The sequence below is a fragment of the Tursiops truncatus genome, chromosome 16 (assembly GCF_011762595.2).
Source record: "Tursiops truncatus isolate mTurTru1 chromosome 16, mTurTru1.mat.Y, whole genome shotgun sequence".
NCBI classification, from domain to species: Eukaryota; Metazoa; Chordata; class Mammalia; order Artiodactyla; family Delphinidae; genus Tursiops; species Tursiops truncatus.
The window spans coordinates 68,461,973-68,476,810 of NC_047049.1; the positions used below are offsets into that span (position 1 = coordinate 68,461,973).

Sequence of the window (14,838 nt, forward strand, 5' to 3'; positions counted from 1 at the left end):
AGAACACAGTTGCACAAGCAAGTTTCTTACTTGGAGTATTCCTACCTGAGAACGGAAATGCCGGTCATTGTGTCAAGCAAGTCTATACTGGTCAGCGGAGGGGAGTGGTGTGGGGGAACCACTGCTTCCTTTGAACTCCCCTTAGAAGAAAATGGTTCCCATTCATCATTTTTGTTTCATCTTGTTCCTACCCTCATCCCCTTACTATTTTGCCACCCACCGTAGCCAAGAGAATGGTTCAAGGGCTGCTGGCTTCTCTCATCAACTAACTTGTGCCTAGTTGGCATTTGTTGGCTATTGCTGACTATGTGTCCACAGTCTACTTTTTAAAAGAAGGATGAGGGGAATTCCCTGGCCGTCCAGTGGTTAGGACTCCTCGCTTCCATTGCAGGGGGCACGGGTTCGATCCCTGGTAGGGGAAGTAAGATCCTGCAAGCTGCACGGCCAAAAAAAATTTTTTAATTAAAAAAATAAAATAAAAGAGGGTTGAGAATGGTGGCTACTCAGGCCTTTTAGAATTAATTTTCCAAAGTCAAAGGCACAGTACATTTGATGATTCCTGAAATGGTGCTCCCCTTTGGCCTCCAGTCTCAGCTCTGACTCCCGATAAGAATGGTCTCCCACAGACACCTGACTTAGCCAAAATTCCTCAGTTGGCCTCTGAGGAGAGTAAATTTTTCTCCAAGAAAAGGAAGGTTTCCAAACTGCGTGTGCGCACACAGATGGGTTTTCCAACCAACTTCCTCCTAGCAGCTAACCCACCCTTTCTCTCCAGAGACTCTTGGCACCTGCAGTCAAACCCTTTATTGTGAAACTCAGATTATTGTGTTTAAGGTTTCCAATCAGACTGAAGAAATCTGGAAAAAGAGTAAAGAGAGTGGCAACCAAATACACATAAGAAGGAAATAAATCCCAAGAAAACTCCAGGCTGAAGTATCAAAACTGCCATTATTGAGGTGTTCTATAGCATCATGATATTCCTGTTCCTATAACTTCTTCTCCCCAAGTTGCAGGTCTCAGGTGACCAGTAAACCATTGTGAGCTGATATTAGACTTTTAGCATTCATTATAGAGAGGAATTGAGGATATGAAAGATGCAGAGGTGGTGAGAGAGAGGACCAACACTGTATATGTCAGCTCATTGAATCCCACCTCTGAGTCTGCATTATTAACATCTGCATTTTGTAAATCGGGTCCAGAGGGGTTAAAGGACATATTCAGCTAATAAGTAGTTGAACTGCAATTTGATCCCTAGGACTTCAAAGTCTGTGCTCTTTCAGCTACCCTACAGTGCTGCAAGATTATGATGTAATCTTTCTCTCTAGGGAAAAATAAAATGCTAAGTAAAATATTTAAGTATTCAAAGCATACACCAAACCTGCCTTTCTCAGCATAACTCTCGCTCTTTTCTTGCATAAACCTTCTCTAGCCAATCAGGTCTCTCAGCATGCCTTGAAACTGCTAGATGTAATTCAAAAGAATTTACAATCTAGTTAAGGAAAATGAATAAAGGAATGCATGACTAAAATTTTTTCAGAAAGTGCTGATTTTCACCGTGAACCAAACAGTTTTTTTTATCACTGTAAATGTCAGTCTTTCAGTCTTCTAAGACAGAATCAGCGTGGAGTCATTTGTTCTTGGTGTTTTTTTTGTTTTTGTTTTTTTTTAATTGAAGTACAGTTGATTTAGAATATCGTGTTACTTTCAGGTGTACAGCATAGTGATTCAGTCATTTTTTTTCTGATTATATTCCATTATAGGTTATTATAAGATATCAAATAATTCCCTGTGCTGTACAGTAAATCCTTGGTGCTTATCTATTTTATGTATAGTAGTTTGTATCTGTTTATCCCATACTCCTAATATGTCCCTTTCCCCCTCCCTCTCACCTTTTGTAACCATAAGTTTGTCTGCAAGTCTTTTTCTGTTTTGTATATAGATTCATTTGTATTATTTTTTAGATTCCACATATAAGTGATTTCATATAGTATTTGTCTTTCTCTGTTTGACTTACTTCACTTAGTATAATATTCTCTAGGTCCATCTATGTTGCTGCAAATGGCAGTATTTCATTCTTTTTTATAGCTAAGTAATATTCCTGTGTGTGTGTGTGTGTGTGTGTGTGTGTGTGTGTGTGTGAGAGACGTCTTCTTAAGCCAATCGTCTGTTGATGGGCATTTGGGTTGTTTCCGTGTCTTGGCTCTTGTAAATAGTGCTGCTGTGAACATTGAAGTGCATGTACCTTTTTGAATTAGAGTTTTCTTTTTTTCTGGATATATACCCAGGAGTGGGATTGCAGGATCATATGATAGCTCTATTCTTAGTTTTTTAAGAAACCTCCATACTGTTCTCCATAGTGGCTACACCAATTTAGATTCCCACCAACAGTGTAGGAGGTTCCCTTTTCTCCACACCCTCTCCAGCATTTATTATCTGTAGACTTTTTGATGATGGCCATTCTGACAGTGTGAGACGATCATTGTGGTTTTGATTTACATTTCTCTAATAATCAGCGATGTTGAGCATCTTTTTGTTTGCCTGTTGGCCATCTGTATGTCTTCTTTGGAAAAATGCCCATTAGGTTTTCTGCCCATTTTTTAATTGGGTTGTTTTTTCAATATTAAATTGTACGAGCTGTTTGTATATTTTGGATATTAACCCCTTGTTGGTTCCATCATTTGCAGATATTTTCTCCCATTTCTGTAGGTTGTCATTTCATTTTGTTGATGGTATTCTTTGCTCTGCAAAAGCTTTTAAGTTTGATTAGGTACCATATGTCTATTTTTGTGGGGTTTTTTGTTTGTTGTTTTTTTTTTTTTTTGCCTTGCAAAGTTTATTTCTTCACACTTTTCAGTTTCCACTCTTCTCTCTGGCTCTTCCACCCTTTATCTAGTTCTGGAACAAGAGAAAAGGGGAAATAAGACAATCCATTTATTTCATTTTAGGTGGATAAATGATTTCAATGTAAACTTAACCTTGCCCACTATAATAAGGTAGTAGAGTCCAGGGACAAAAGAATAGGTATAAAGACATTGGGAGAATTGACAAAATTTGATTATTGGCTCTGAAGTAGATAATTGTATTTATCAATGTTAAATACCTGATTTTGATAACTGTATTGTACATATATAAAAGAATGTAACCTGGAGTATTTAAGGGTAAAAGGGCATGATGTCTCCAACTTACTCTCAAATGGTTCAGAAAGAAGAATATGAGAGAAAGAGTGAGAGAGAAAGAACAATAAAGCAAATGGGGGAAAATGGATGAATCTGGGGAAAGATTATATGGAAATTCCTTGTGTACCATTTTTACAACTTTTCTGTAGGTTTCAAGGAACCTCAAAGTAAAAAGTTAGAAATAAAAATGTTCATGGAGTTAGTTTCAGTATCTCTTGGGGAAAAAAACAGCTAATCATTACGGCAAGAAACAACTTTAGAGATCTCCCAGGCAAACCCTTCAATTCAAAGATGGGGAAATTGAGGCCGAGAGGTACAGGGTAACTACCTGTATGAGCAGCTATAAGAGGCAGGGCACACAGGCATGCAGCACCAAGCCCACAGTCTCCTACTTGAATCCTTCAACCAGGCTATCCCTTTTCTCTCATAGTTTTTCTTGACTACTTATATCCCATCTTACTACCTTCTCTGCCTCTCTCAACTTCCCTCAAATCATTTTTATACATCTCCAAAAGTGTATTCCATGCATAGCACAATAATTCTGCAGGATTTTAATAGACATTATATAAAGAAGTCTACACGTAAATAATAGCTTTAAGAAATATGGGGTCAAACAAGGTAAAAGAGACTTCCCAAGGCCTTTACAACACTAATGTGCACATAGTGGGATAACAGTGGATATAATATGCAGCATTTTTCAAACATATTTGGACAGGGAAGACTTTTGTTTTGCAGAGTCTTTGGGGCTACCCATTCCAATACATTTTTGGAAGAGCTTATATAGAGCAGCAAATGCATCATGACTAAATGCTAAATGACAGATGCAAAGTGTCATCTCTCCCATTCAACATGATGAAATGCCTATGTTTCTGGGACTGTTGGGACTTACTCTGTGGTGTTGCTAAAGGAGGAATGGAAAGTAGGGCTAAGTCCTAACTTTGGTTTGAATTTACAACCTACAATTTTGGGCAAATCAGCAAATCCCTTTGAGCTTGTTTTTTCATCTGTAAAAGAGAGGTAATATGTATATTGCAGAGTGCTTTGTATGGGTTAGTGGAAACTCTCTACGAAAGTTCTTTATACTCTACAGGCCACTGCTTAAATATATAAGGTGGCATATGACTATAGCACTAAAGGTGAGGGTGCTCTTGAAAAGAACAAATAAAATTCTGCCACAGACTGTGGAAGAGCATAGGGAGGTGGTTTGCATAGATGGTGATTCTGGCAGAAGAAGCGGTTTGGAGAGAACTGTGTGTGCAATTCCAGACTTGTTAATAACTACCTTTGTAAATCCATTGGAAGAAAAAGAATCAGGATACAGAACTGGCAGATGCTCAGAATTGTTTAAGACACAATTAGAGAGATACAAGTATTTGATTTTGGTTTGTCATTCTTTGGCAAGGAACACTGATGCAATGCCTCTATCAACATTTGGCATGATATTTTAACTAAAAGGTCTCAATGGCCTAAAAGGCAACCAGTTCTTTACCTCTGGCAGAAGGAGCTTTCCATGCATCGAGCCCAGTTTGGAGGGAACAATAGTGACTTCCTATTGTCCAGCAGATGGCCTTAACTGTGTCAAGCTATTCAGGCTCTGTTGGCCTCACATCCAGCCAAATTCACCATCTAAATATTTCATAGCTCCCATCACAGCCATAACTTTTTACCAACATATCTCTCAAACATAACCTATTTAGTCCACTGTGGTTGTAGTTGCTGTTTTGATATCTCATATATGCATAACATTTATACCTTGAGATTCTTTAAATAAATTACTTAATTTTATTCCTCTTCACAAGTTCTTTGAGGTGGGCTTGACTGACACTATCATTGCAGTGGTGAGGACACTAAGGCCCAGGGTAGTAAATCTATTCCTAAACGGAGGTCACAGTGCTGAGGTTAGACTCCTGTGATTCCTAGACCTGCACACTAATACCTGGTCCAGGCTGCCCCACCACCTTCAATTCCAGCATCTTGCTGGCAGGTCAGAAGCAGTATGGCTAGCAGGGCTGGTCTCTCACTTTAGTGGAAATAAAATAGTGGATTATCCAGTGTGGTAACCCTAGGTGTCCCCCAAACATCTCCCTACCTGGGTACTTCAATGTGAAAACTGCACCTTAAAATATCATCCTGTCTCCGGGCATGGAAGGAGGGAAAACTGTGCTGACGGGGAGGCAAGGCCGGCCTGGACCAGCTGTACCTTCTTCGCACTGGTCAAGAAGAAGACGTGGCATGGCAAAGACTTCCAGGTGCGTGCACAGTGGAAGAACGTGGCGGCTGAAAGCAGCGCTCTAAGGTGCCACATGTGTCTCCAGGGTCCCGGAAGTGTCTGCTAGCACATGTGAATTCCAGAGGGGATGGGAGGCTTTTGTTAAAACTTAGGATCCTGCAGAACCCAGAAGGCCACAAGGCGAGGAAAGGAAGTGGTGGAAACAATTAAGAAATCTAAGCAGAAACGGTTGCCGGAGAGAGGGCCACAACTGTTCTTTCGACCACATCCGATATTTGCTTCAAATTGTTATGCAGGACAGTAATTGTCTCCTGGGAGGGCAAGAGGCAAATCGGGCCGGGCTGGCCTCTAATAGGTTTCAATAGCAAAGCACCCTCATAAATAGTGCATATTGTGAAACCAGAGGTTTCTCCTTTTCCAACAGACCTCTCCCAACCCTCCTCCTTTAATTAAAGAAACATGGCTTACCAAGAAACAAATACCTCTTTTCATAAGGCATTAAGTATGGAATAAGGAGGAAGAAAAAAAGAAAGAAAAGAATTCTACACTGAAGAAGTGAATGTTTAATAAGCCATTCATGCAGAGACTATGATAAATAGATGATTCCATGTTTCTAATCGACAACACTGCTTGGTGATTCCCTAGCATCACCTATCTGGCAAGTGACAATATCATGCCCCCAAGGACCATGGCTAGGCTGGAATTTAATGCATCAAGACTCAATCTGGAGCAAACCTCTGTTCTGGTTAGTCCGTTTCTCACCACCCCCAGTTTATTACCTTCACCAACCTCTCCAGTCTTGTTCACACTGTATTTTCTTATGCCATCTGGTGGATTTCAAGTGATTTTACACAAGAGTTCAAAACAGTTCCACGTAAGTGTTGACTTGTTTAGTTTTCGAGTTCACCTCAGAGAATCATGATGACACCTCTAAAGCCTTAATTTTCTTGATCTTTTCTAATCAGTTTGCCTGTGCTTTTCTCGTATCTACTTTGACTATTTAAAAATCACATATTTTTGGATCAGTAAATCAGGCACATGGTAGAAAATTCAAAAGGTGCACATGGTGAAAGTACAATAAGTCTCTCTTCTCCAGATGCCCAGTTCCTGTTCTGAGAGGTAACTGCTATTTACCTTGTTCCAGAAGCGTACAGCACACCTGTATACCTTTAACAAACTTTAGTGTGTTTTACACACTGATTTGTTTTACATTTTTTTGGTGTATAATGTTCTCTTGCATACTATAGTGTACATTATATAACCAGTCTTTAATTTCTCGATATTCAAAACAATACTGCAATGAGTACTCTTGTACCTCTTACTTCAATCTAATGAAGAATAAGTCCTGAAGTTGGATTTCTAGATCAGAGGACATTAGAGGCACTTTAATTGTCACTAGACATTTTCAAATAACTCTTCAAAGAGGTAGTAACAGTTTACACTTCCATTAGCAGTGTATAAGCATGTCTTTTTCCTAGACTTTGCCCAATAGCATGTTACCAAACTTTTTTGATCTTTGCCTATATGATAAATGAAAAATTGTATCACATTATAGTTTTACAATTAAAAAAAATTTTAGACTGGGTTGAGAATCATTTCATAAGTTTATTATTATTTTTTAATTTATTTATTTTTTATTTCTTTATTTTGGGCTGCGTTGGGTCTTTATTGCTGCAAGTGGGCTTTCTCTAGTTGTGGCGAGCGGGGGTCACTCTTCATTGCGGTGCGTGGGCTTTTCATTGCGGTGGCTTCTCTTGTTGCAGGGCATGGGCTCTAGGCGCGTGAGCTTCAGTAGTTGTGGCACGCGGGCTCAGTAGTTGTGGCTCAGTAGTTGTAGCTCGTGGGCTCTTGAGGGCAGGCTGAGTAGTTGTGACTTATGGGCTTAGTTGCTTCACAGCTTGTGGGATCTTCCTGGACCAGGGCTCGAACCCGTGTTCCCTGCATTGGCAGACAGATTCTTAACCACTGTGCCATCAGGGAAGCCCAGTGCCTCTTTAAAATGTGAGAGCACATGGGGTCCCAGTCTAAACTGGGAAACAGAGTCTTACTTTAATATCTTGTTACATATGATTTGATAAAAATATAGAATATTGTTTTGTGTGTTTTAAACTTACAGTGAATGGTTTCATAGTGTATGTAACACTCTGCAGTTTGATTTTCTCAGTCAGCATTATGCCTTGAAGAGCTATCCATTGTTGATACATAAAGATCTAGTTCATTCATTTTAGTTGTTGTCTAGTATTCCACTGTATACCACAGTTTGTTTGTCTATTCTTCTATTCATGGACATTTGAGTTGTTTTCAATTTTTTATTATTACCACCTGCAATAACATCCTTGTACATGTTCCCTTGGGCACATATAAAATAATACATCCAGGATATACACCTACAGTGAATTTGTTGAGTATGCACACTTTCAATTTTAAGAGCTATTGCAAAATTGCTCTCCAAATACACTCCCACAAACAAAATACTAGAATTCCCTTTTCTCTAAATAATCACTTCCTTGCCAATACTGGTTATGGTCACTATTCTTAATTTTTACCAATTTTCTGTGTGTAAAACAGCATCTTGCTTAAAAATTGAATTTCTTTGATTACCAGTGAGAATAAGTATCTTTTCATATTTTTAATTGAAAATTTTTATTGAGAAAATTGTAGATTAATTTGCAGTTGTAAGAAATATTATGAAGGGATCCCTTGTACATTTTGCCCAGTTTTCCCTGTGGTCATAGTCTGCAAAACAATAGTATAATGTCACATCCAGGATACTGACATTGATACATACATCCGTCATAATCAGATTTTCCCAGATTTACTTGTACTTATTTGTGTGTGTGCCATTTTCTTTTTTATTTTGGTAATTCATATTTCCTCTCAGAAAATTGACTGCTTATATCCTTTGATGATTTTCTTTTAAATTGTTTTGTATTTATAGGTAATATAGGTAATTCTGGATGATAATCTTTTATCTGTCATATGTGTTAAAATACAGTACATTTGTTCCTTCTACTTTGTCACTCATGTTTTAATTTTACTGTGACTTTCTAAAAATTTGTGTAGTCAAGTTTAATACTCTTTTTGTTTCAACTTAAGTTTTTTCTATCTTGTTTGAGAAATCATTCCCTACCCTGAGATCATAAAATATTCCCTAACATTTTCTTCTAATTTTTTAAAGTTTTTTTCAGATTATAGTTATTAATCCATTGAGAGATTGTTTTTATGTACGATGTGAGGTAGTGATCTAATTTTACTTTTTTTATATGAAACCAGTTTTTCCAATGCAACAGTTATTTATTATCCCATCTCTCTGATTTATCTGATTTTTTCCTCCTCCATTATATACCTAGGGCCCATATATGCTTGTTTCATTCCTCAGCTCTCTGTTCTGTTCTGATGATCTATTTGCCCATGCACAAGTACCACCATACCTTACATTAATTACTATCACTTTATAACTAACCTGGATATTAGGTAGCATAAGTCTGTACTCTTTGTTCTTATGTGAGAACAGTTTTAGCTATTGACTATTCTTGATTATTTTCTGACTTTCTCATGAAAAATAGAATTTTTCAAGTTTCATGAAAAATCCAATTCACTTTTTATTGACACAGAAATGAATTTACAGATAACAAATTTTCTACAGTGTACTGCTTTTAGCTACATTTTGAAATGCAGTTCTATTTTTTTAATTCAGTATTAAATAGATTTTAATTTTTATATTTGTCCTCCTTCACACTTGAGTTTTTCAGAAGTATATTTCTCCCCTAAAGGTATGACAGCTGTTGTTGTTTTCAAGTGTCTTTTTATTGTTGTTTTCTAATTTAATTATTTAGCTGTGATAAGATAATATGGACCATATGAATAGATTCTCTGGAACTTGTTGAGATTCTTCTCATGACCTAGCATGTTATCAATTTTTATAAATGTTAAATGTGTGATTTAAAACAGTGCATTCTTGGTCTGTTGGGAACAAGATTCCATATCTACCATTAGATCAAGATTTTAAGTTATGTCTTGCAAATCTTCTACATTTTTACTAATTTTCTTTTATCTTCTTGATATATCAGTTTATGAGAGAAATATATTAGAATCTCCCACTATGATTTTGGATTAGTCTCTCTTTGTAATTCTCTCAAAGTTTGTTTTATCTATTTTGAGGCTAGGGTCATTAGGAGTAGTAGGCTCATGATTTATATAACTTCTTGGTCGATTGTTAAACTACCCCTTCACTTTTTTAAAAAAAATATTTATTTATTTGACTGCACCGGGTCTTAGTTGCAGCACGCGGGATCTTCGTTGTGGCGTGCAGGATCTTTAGTTGTGATATGCAGGATCTTTCACTTGTGGCATGCGGGATCTTTCAGTTGCAGCATGCAGGATCTTTAGTTGTAGCATGCAGGATCTTTAGTTGCAGCAGGCGAACTCTTAGTTGTGGCATGTGGAATCTAGTTCCCTGACCAGGGATCAGACCTGGGCCCCCTGCATTGGGAGTGTGGAGTCTTAGCCACTGGACCACCAGGAAAATCCCTACTCCTTCACTTTCAAAGGTCCACAGTTCCCAGACAGCATTTATTTGTTCCTGAGTCACATACATCACAAAATATTCCAAACTGAAGGTGTCAGTATACCATTGAGCTACTTCTCACTTGGGTCACTCTGTGTAGCAATCACCAAGTGGAGTAGCAATAGAAATGTATTTGTGTATTGGTTCAAGATGGCAGAGTAGAAGGACGTGCTCTCACTCCCTCCTGTGAGAACACCGGAATCACAACTAACTGCTGAACAGTCATCGACAGGAAGACACTGGAACTCACCAAAAAAGATACCCCACATCCAAAGACAAAGGAGAAGCCACAATGAGATGGTAGGAGGGGTGCAATCACAATAAAATCAAATCCCATAACTGCTGGGTGGGTGACTCACAAACTGGAGCACACTTATACCACAGAAGTCCACCCACTGAAGTAAAGGTTCTGAGCCCCACATCAGGCTTCCAAACCTGGGGGTCCGGCAAGGGGAGGAGGAATTCCTAGAGAATCAGACTTTGAAGCCTAGCGGGATGTGATTGCAGGACTTCGAAAGGACTGGGGGAAACAGAGACTCCACTCTTGGAGGACACACACAAAGTAGTATGCGCTTCGGGACCCAGGGGAAGGAGCAGTGACCCCAGGGGAGACTGAACCAGACCTACCTGCTAGTGTTGGAGGATCTCCTGCAGAGGCGGGTGGTGGCTCCGTCTCACGTGAGGACAAGGACACTGGCAGCAGAAGTTCTGGGAAGTACTCCTTGGCGTGAGCCCTCCCAGAGTCCACCGTTAGCCCCACCAAAGAGCCTGGGTAGGCTCCAGTGTTGGGTCACCTCAGGCCAAACAACCAATAGGGAGGGAACCCAGCCCCACCCATCAGCAGTCAAGCAGATTAAAGTTTTATTGAGCTCTGCCCACCAGAGCAACAGCCAGCTCTACCCACCACCAGTCCCTCCCATCAGGAAACTTGCACTAGCCTCATCCACCAGAGGGCAGACAGCAGAAGCAAGAAGAACTACATTTCTGCAGCCTGTGGAACAGAAACCACATTCACAGAGAGATAAACAAGATTAAAAGGCAGAGGGCTGTGTACCAGATGAAGGAACAAGATAAAACCCCAGAAAAACAACTAAATGAAGTGGAGATAGGCAACCTTCCAGAAAAAGAATTCAGAATAATGATAGTGAAGATGATATAGGACCTCACAAAAACAATGGAGGCAAAGATCGAGAACATGCAAGAAATGATTAACAAAGACCTAGAAGAATTAAAGAACAAACAAACAGAGATGAACAATACAATAACTGAAATAGAAACTACACTAGAAGGAATCAATAGGAGAATAACTGAGGCAGAAGAACGGATAAGTGACCTGGAAGACACAATGGTGGAATTCACTGCTGTGGAACAGAATAAAGAAAAAAGAATGAAAAGAAATGAAGACAGCCTAAGAGACCTCTGGGACAACATTAAACACAACAACATTTGCATTATAGGGGCCCCAGAAGGAGAAGAGAGAGAGAAAGGACCCGAGAAAATATATGAAGAGATTATAGTCGAAAACTTCCCGAACATGGGAAAGGAAATAGCCACCCAAGTGCAGGAAGCGCAGAGAGTCCCATACAGGATAAACCCAAGGAGAAACATGCTGAGACACATAGTAATCAAACTGGCAAAAATTAAAGACAAAGAAAAATTATTGAAAACAGCAAGGGAAAAATGGCAAATAACATACAAGGGAACTCCCATAAGGTTAACAGCTGATTTCTCAGCAGAAACTCTACAAGCCAGAAGGGAGTGGCATGATATATTTAAAGTGATGAAAGGGAAGAACCTACAACCAAGATTACTCTACCGAGCAAGGATCTCATTCAGAGTCGATGGAGAAATCAAAAGCTTTACAGACAAGCAAAAGCTAAGAGAATTCAGCACCACCAAGTCAGCTCTACAACAAATGCTAAAGGAACTTCTCTAAGTGGGAAACACAAGACAAGAAAAAGACCTACAAAAACAAACCCAAAGCGATTAAGAAAATGGTAATAGGAACATACATATCGATAATTACCTTAAACGTGAATGGATTAAATGCTCCAACCAAAAGACACAGACTTGCTGAATGGATACAAAAACAAGACCCATATATATGCTGTCTACAAGAGACCCACTTCAGACCTAGGGACACATACAGACTGAAAGTGAGGGGATGGAAAAAGATATTCCATGCAAATGGAAATCAAAAGGAAGCTGGAGTAGCAATCCTCATATCAGATAAAATAGACTTTAAAATAAGGAATGTTACAAGAGACAAGGAAGGATACTACATAATGATCAAGGGATCAATCCAAGAAGAAGATATAACAATTATAAATATATATGCACCCAACATAGGAGCACCTCAATATGTAAGGCAATGGCTAACAGCTATAAAAGAGGAAATTGACAGTAACACAATAATAGTGGGGGACTTGAACACCTCACTTACACCAATGGACAGATCATCCAAACAAAATTAATAAGGAAACACAAGCTTTAAATGACACAACAGGCCAGATAGATTTAACTGAATATTTGATATTCCATCCAAAAACAGCAGATTACACTTCTCAAGTGTGCATGGAACATTCTCCAGGATAGATCACATCTTGGGTCACAAATCAAGACTCAGTACATTTAAGAAAATTGAAATCATATCAAGCATCTTTTCTGACCACAACGCTATGAGATTACAAATCAATTACAGGGAAAAAAACGTAAAAAACACAAACTCCTGGAGGCTAAACAATACGTTACTAAATAACCAAGAGTTCACTGAAGAAATCAAAGAGGAAATCAAGAAATACCTAGAAACAAATAACAATGAAAATACGACGATCCAAAACCTATGGGATGCAGCAAAAGCAATTCTAAGCGGGAAGTTTATAGCTATACAAGCCTACCTCAAGAAACAAGAAAAATATCAAATAAACAATCTAACCTTACACCTAAAGGAACTAGAGAAATAAGAATGAACAAAACCCAAAGTTAGCAGAAGGAAAGAAATCATAAAGATCAGAGCAGAAATAAATGAAATAGAGGCAAACAAAAAAAACAATAGCAAAGATCAATAAAACTAAAAACTGGTTCTTTGAGAAGATAAACAAAATTGATAAACCATTAGCCAGACTCATCAAGAAAAAGAGGGAGAGGGCTCAAATCAATAAAATTAGAAATGAAAACGGAGAAGTTACAACAGACACCACAGAAATGCAAAGCATCCTAAGAGGCTACTGCGAGCAACTGTATGCCAATAAAATGGCCAACCTGGAAGAAATGGACAAATTCTTAGAAAGGTATAACCTTCCAAGACTGAACCAGGAAGAAATAGAAAATATGAACAGACCGATCACAAGGAAAGAAATCGAAACTGTGATTAAAAATCTTCCAACAAACACAAGTCCAGGACCACATGGCTTCACAGGTGAATACTATCAAACATTTAGAGAAGAGCTAACGCCCATCCTTCTCAAACTCTTCCAAAAAATTGCAGAGGAAGGAACACTGCCAAACTCATTATATGAGGCCACCATCACCCTGATACCAAAACCAGACAAAGATACTACAAAAAAAGATAATTACAGACCAATATCACCTATGAATATAGATGCAAAAATCCTCAACAAAATACTAGCTAACAGAATCCAACAACACATTAAAAGGATCATACACCATGATCAAGTGAGATTTATCCCAGGGGTGCAAAGATTCTTCAATATATGCAAATCAATCAATGTGATATACCATATTAACAAATTGAAGAAGAAAAACCACATGATCATCTCAATAGATGCAGAAAAAACTTTTGACAAAATTCCACACCCATTTATGATAAAACTCTCCAGAAAGTGGGCATAGAGGGAACCTATCTCAACATAATAAAGACCATATATGACATACCCACAGCAAACATTCTCAGTGGTGAAAAACTGAAAGCATTTCCTCTAAGATCAGGAACAAGACAAGGATGTACACTCTCACCACTATTATTCAACATAGTTTTGGAAGTCCTACCGTGGTAATCAGAGAAGAACAAGAAATAAAAGGAATACAAATTGGAAAAGAAGAAGTAGAACTGTCACTGTTTGCGGATGACATGATATTATATATAGAAAATCCTAAAGATTTCACCAGAAAACTACTAGAGCTAATCAATGAATTTGGTAAAGTTGCAGGATACAAAATTAATGCGCAGAAATTTCTTGCATTCCTATATACTAATGATGAAAAATCTGAAAGAGAAATTAAGGAAACACTCCCATTTACCATTGCAACAAAAAGAATAAAATACCTAGGAATAAACCTACCTAGGGAGACAAAAGACCTGTATGCAGAAAAGTATAAGACACCGATGAAAGAAATTAAAGATGATACCAACAGATGGAGAGATATACCATGTTTTTGGATTGGAAGAATCAATATTGTGAAAATGACTATACTACCGAAATCAATGTACAGATTCAATGCAATCCGTACCAAAATACCAATGGCATTTTTACAGAACTAGAACAGAAAATCTTAAACTTTGCATGGAGACACAAAAGACCCCGAATAGCCAAAGCAGTCTTGAGGGAAAAAAGCGGAGCTGGAGGAATCAGACTTCCTGACTTCAGACTATACTACAGTATATACTACACTATATACTACAGTATATACTACAGTAATCAAGACATGGTACTGGCACAAAAACAGAAATATAGATCAATGGAACAAGATAGAAAGCCCAGAGATAAACCCACGCACCTATGAGCAACTAATCTATGACAAAGGAGGCAAGGATATACAATGGAGAAAAGACAGTCTCTTCAGTAAGTGGTGCTGGGAAAACTGGACAGCTACATGTAAGAGAATGAAATTAGAACACTCTGTAA

General features: G+C 38.3%; 1 long non-coding RNA gene across 1 annotated transcript in view; it reads left to right on the top strand.

Moving 5' to 3' along the window:
* The window catches only part of LOC109550121 (uncharacterized), a 227,391-nt gene that overhangs the window by 110,795 nt on the left and 101,758 nt on the right, over window positions 1-14,838 (top strand). The window lies entirely within an intron of this gene.